At 32.8% G+C, this 5,549-nt stretch overlaps 1 long non-coding RNA gene across 1 annotated transcript; it reads left to right on the plus strand.

The window, feature by feature from the left end:
• Window positions 1–514: 514 nt before the first annotated feature.
• LOC131152250 (uncharacterized) lies at window positions 515–5,173 on the plus strand. Its single transcript, XR_009135900.1, has 2 exons — window positions 515–887; window positions 3,179–5,173. It is a non-coding gene; the product is annotated as an uncharacterized LOC131152250 (long non-coding RNA).
• The last annotated feature ends 376 nt before the right edge of the window (window positions 5,174–5,549 follow it).

The following is a 5,549-nucleotide window of genomic DNA, read 5'->3' on the forward strand; positions in this document are numbered from 1 at the left end:
ATCGTCAAATTGTGCTGGATGAAATTATTGATTTGGTTAATAATGACTTTGAAAAGAGAAATAAACTTAGGGTTAATATTAGATATTTGATTCTTTCTATGAGTTTATTCAAATCTAAATTCTTGTTTACTTTTTCTTTGTTGTTAAGTTTTTATAATTGTTTATTTGGAAGGAATGGTTCTTGTTAGACTTGGCAAAATGGATACAAATTCGTTAATATGAATTGAATCCGACTCATTTTAATTGATTATAATCAAACCGCTTGAGCCAAATATGATTTTATATTTTATATCGGTCATCTAAATGAGTCGGGTCGAGTTTATCTACTTGATATCCGCCAAGGTCTTAAAAAAGCCAACTTAAAAGCCCATTAACCCATAAAGCCCAACACCCCCACGCCTCCCCCCAATTCCCCCAGGCAGCAAGTTGGCCCACTGCCCACGCGCACACGGCCACGCGGCCCACACCCCCCGGCCCATATTCTCATCACTTTGAATCTTTGCTTCTCGTTCACAGATTCACGATTCCCTCATCAGTAAATTCATCAATTTCGCTTAGAAGATTTTGGGCATTTAAGGTTTCATTTTCAACCTCGCAGAATCGCAGTCGTCGTCGCCGACTCGCCACCCATCACTCGCTCGCTGCTTCACGAATCATGCAGAGAGCCTTGTGACAACCCTCGCGGTCTCTCCCTACCTTCGCCAGTTCGCACATCGCTCGCTCGCCCTTCAGTTCTGTGACTCTGTCTGTTCTCTGTAGACTCTGTACACACTACACAGCCTCAATCAACATTGCCAGGGGCCCAGCGCCCGGCAGTCCCCTGTTCTCTCTCCTTGCGAAAGCCTAGCCTTGAAGACGACGCGCCGAAGTGCCGACTGCCGAACCAGGTTCAACTCCCTCTCTTGTAAATTAATTTCCCTTTTTCGTTACTATCTGAGTCGTCTGACTGTCTCCTTCTGCCTTCTGGTTTCATCCTTCCAGATTAATGTTTTCTTATCTTTGTTTTCTTCTCTTTTGGTGAAATTTTTTGTTGTTGCCTATTGGGTTTGCTTGCAGACGATACATTTGTTTGTTTCAAAAAACAATTTATTTTTAGTTTAATGTCTTGTAGAAGTTTTGGGGCTTCGGATTTTTAGTAGATGACCTGATTATTTGCCTGGTGAAGTGGGTTGTGTTGGGATTCTTGGGAATTCAGTGACAACCAAGTTGCTTATTTCCAAACAAAACTACTGTGGAATGTTGAAATATGCAATCCAACCATCCAAGCTCTGTTCAGAACAGACTATTCTCAGTGTTCTGTATTCCCAATGGGTATTATTTTTTTACAGTATGTAAATGTGACATCTAATTTTGGGCTAAATAAGAAAAATGTAAATTTCAAAACTCATGTTTTGCATTGGGACAGTCTAAAATTTAAAATGTTGTGCTTACATTAAATCATAAATATCTTCTGAATTTTTGTAAATAATCACATTGGAAATATGATGCAATACAGACATGAACCAAAAAAATAAAATAAAAACATGCTTGTTTAAATTTTACACAAACTCAAAATAAAGTTCAAATTTTCAGTCATTTTGCAGCTGGCATTGCTTAATTATTTAAAATAAAGTTCAAATTTTTAGTTCATAACATGATACTAACTTAGAATTAGTTAATAGACTACTTCTAATCTTATTTGTTCATTCGTACTTTATTTGTTTCATTGTTTGTTTACTAACAATGGTTGCATTTGATTTCTCATTTCTCTATTTTTGCAATTCATTACAAGGATTAGAAAAAGAAAAAAAAAAGTCTCAGTCAATAGTGAATTCAATTGATCAAAATGATGAAATGAGTGAAGAAGAAATTTGGTTGTCAGATTCGTCAAATGCAGAACCCACAAATGAAACAACTCCATAGGTTAAAAGAGGTAGAAAAAAAAAAAATTACATTTGGATAGATTTTGAGTTGATTGAATGTGGAGATAAGCAATATGCTCAAAGTAAGTATTGTCCTAAGAAATATTTCTACCATAGTAAGAACTTTGAGACCTCAAACCTACTTTGCCATATAAAAAAATGCATTGGTAAGAAAAAACAATGATCTGAAACAAATGCTAATGAGTCAAGGTGATGGGCAATTGTCTTTGCATACAAGAAAACTTAATTAAGCTGTAGAGCATAAGAAGTTGGCAATGGCAATTATGAGACACAATTTGGCCTTTTCTTTTGTTGGGTATGAAAGAATTCATGAATGGGCTTTAGAATTAAATCGAGAGGCAAAATTTGTGATGAGAAATACTACAAAAGCTTACATTACGAACGTTTTTTTTCAAGGAAGAAAAGTATATCCATTAATTTCTATTGAATAATTCTACATTACAAAATTTGTGATTTTATAAATCATGTTCAAAAATTCCTAATTAATTACATAAAAATGTTGTGAAACAATGCCATGATATTGCAAATCAAGCACAACACATTGAAAATATTATTGAAAAGTAAACCTCCCAAAAAATTACAATAATTGATTGGGATTGAGAACTACAATTGATGCGGTCAAGTGGCTAACATTTCGATCTTATGCCTTAAGGGGTCGTAATGAAAGCTTAGATTCAATGAATTGAGGCAGGTTTATTGAAATGGTTAAGATTATAGCCTCTTACAATGAAAATGTTGCATTAGATGTACTTTAGAATGCTCCACAAAAAGCATCCTACATTTCTCATGGAATTCAAAAAGATATATTGCAAGTCATTGCTAGTGAAGTATGAAAGGCTATTAGGGAGGAGACTAGCAATGCAAAGTTTTGCATTATTGTGGATGAATCAAAAAGAGAGAAAATGACTCTTGTTTTGAGATATGTTGATTTTGATAGCTATGTTGGGGATTGTTTCTTTGATCTTGTCCATGTGTCTAATACTACATCATTGACCTTAGAGAATGAGATATTACCTTAATTATCTTGACACAACTTGAGCATACAAAATATCTGAGGCCAAGGATATGATGGGGCTAGTAATATATGTTGAGAGTGGAATGGATTACAAGCTTTGTTTTTTAATGAATGACCTTATGCATACTACATTCATTGTCATGCTCATTGTCTCCAATTCGCATTAGTTGGGGCATCAAGATAAGTTATGTTTGTTAATCATTTTTTTCACGAAGTTGGCTTTTGTTGTCTGTTTTGTTAGTTCCTTCGCAAACCACATGACCAATTGAAAGTTGCTCAAGCTTCAGATATAGAAAAGCTACATGCTAGTGGAGAGCTCAAAACTAGTAAGGGATTGAATCAAGTTGGCACTCTTAAAAGTCTTGGTGATATTCGATAGACTTTCTCACTTGACTTCTATTCGCAACTTGATAAATATGTTTGCAACCACTTGTTCTATCTTGAAAAATACAACTCCAGAAAGGGTTTCTTTTTCCTTAAAAAAGTGATGCAGATACAACTTATAACAGACTCACTCCTTTTGAGTTTGTGTTAATCCTTCATAGACGAGAGTTTTAAACATCACTGATGATCTTTGTCACGTATTGAAACTCAAATCTCAAGATATAGTGAATGCAATGCATTAGTATCAACAATCAAAAGTCTCATTCAAATGCTTTGAGAAGATGATTTAAAACATCTAAAATAAATCTTACGTAATATCTCAAATTTTAGATCAAATTTTAAAATATCTAAAATAAATCTTATAAGTGTAATTTAATATGATTTTGGTTGAATTTATCTTTTAAAAATATTTTTTGTATTGCTTTTAAAATATCGAGATTTTTTTGTCATATACTATTTTACGTTTTTTCTATACTTTTAATATATTATTATAGTATAAGTAAATGATGTTAGTTTTGCTTATGTTTTAATTAAGTGAAAATTTTTCTTTAAGTGCAAACATTAATTTTAGGAACTCTTAAATGTAATTTAATTTTGTTTTGATTGAATTTACTTTATATATATATATATATGTATATTATATAAATTTATTTCTTTAAAGAGTATCTGGTCTTAATTTTAAACAATATGAATATTTTGTCAATAAAATGATTTACACTATATATACTTCTATATATAGTATAAAATAAAAAATTTTTAGGAGTGTGGCTTTATAGAAGTTTACTTTTAAAAATAAAGATACTTTTTTCGGCAAATTGATTACAATTACATCTTTAGGAGCTTTTAGTCTTTCTTTAAAAAGATAAGAATATTTTCATTCACAAAATGATTTTCACTATTTGTACTTTTATTTGTAGTATAGATTAATGAAAAAATCAAATTAATCTAAGTACATTTTGCCAAATGTATATATATTTTATCTATATATATTATATATATATATATATTTATTTATTTATTTTTACATCAACTATTGGAACAAATTTTCACTAGTTATTTTTGTAAAAACACTATTTAAAAATAAGTCCCTTAGCCAAGGAGTTTGAACATGGCATATAAAATTAGGTATCTTTGACCTAGCAATATAATCACAATATATAGCTTAGGCTTTGGTAACATCATTGGGGTACTTTGACCCCTCCATTGAAATTGTGCTAGGCATACTTGTACGAGATCAAAATTTTTACACGATACAATTTTAGCGGAGGGGACACAGTATCCCTGTGGTGTGCAATCTTTATCTAGTGGCATTTTCAAACGGATACTAGTCATGGTTGGTATTAGAGGTTTCATAGATACTTTTATGTGTGTCATTTCTTGAGATGTGGTTGTGCAATTATTCATTTCATCCTTTAATGAGTCCATCCCTATACCTTTATATGGCTCGACCAAAATTGAATTTTTTTTTTCTTCATTATATGGCTTTAAACTAAGAACATCTAATAGGTCTATTAGGGAAGAAGAATGCTATCAAGTCCATCCTTATGGGATTGGAGATCGACTGCCCAAGTGGTATAATCCTAATGAAAGGTGTGAGTTCCATATGGGAACCCCTAGTCACTCCACATAAAGGTGTTGGCAATTGAAGAAAAGGGTATGACAACTCCAAGACGCAAGTTTAATTGAGTTTGTGGGATTCATAGATGATGAGAACCTGTTGATGCAATGCCCAATAGAGTTTCAGAAGAAGTTTTGTTTCAATCTTTGTTTTCCTATCTGTCCATGTTTCAATTAAATATATGTATGCCTCATTTCCTTTGTCTTCATTTAATGAAAGTCTTTTCCAAATAAATATGCTCGTTACAAAGCAATTGTTGGTTTCATAAATAATGAGCAACATAAAGGTCATACTTCATCTACCCATCACCATTACATTATCCTTCACATCATTCTTGAATCATGTCCCCTCTGTCTCTATGCCACCATGGCACAAAAGAGGCAAAGGCTTCACAATAATAAGTAGTTGACCCTTGGGATGAAGAACAACTTTCATTTTGCTACCCATGTATAATTGAAAGAAAAATCCCCTCCAAGTCCTAATTTAAGCCTAAAACTTTTCCTTTTTGAACCCAAAACAAGGATCACCTCCACACTGGGGTAAGTGTCGCATTGTCCCGAGAGCGAGGTGCCCCGGGAAGGTGAGGGAATTAAAATATGAATTTATTTTT

The sequence above is a fragment of the Malania oleifera genome, chromosome 3 (genome assembly GCF_029873635.1).
Source record: "Malania oleifera isolate guangnan ecotype guangnan chromosome 3, ASM2987363v1, whole genome shotgun sequence".
In the NCBI taxonomy this organism is placed as follows: Eukaryota; Viridiplantae; Streptophyta; class Magnoliopsida; order Santalales; family Ximeniaceae; genus Malania; species Malania oleifera.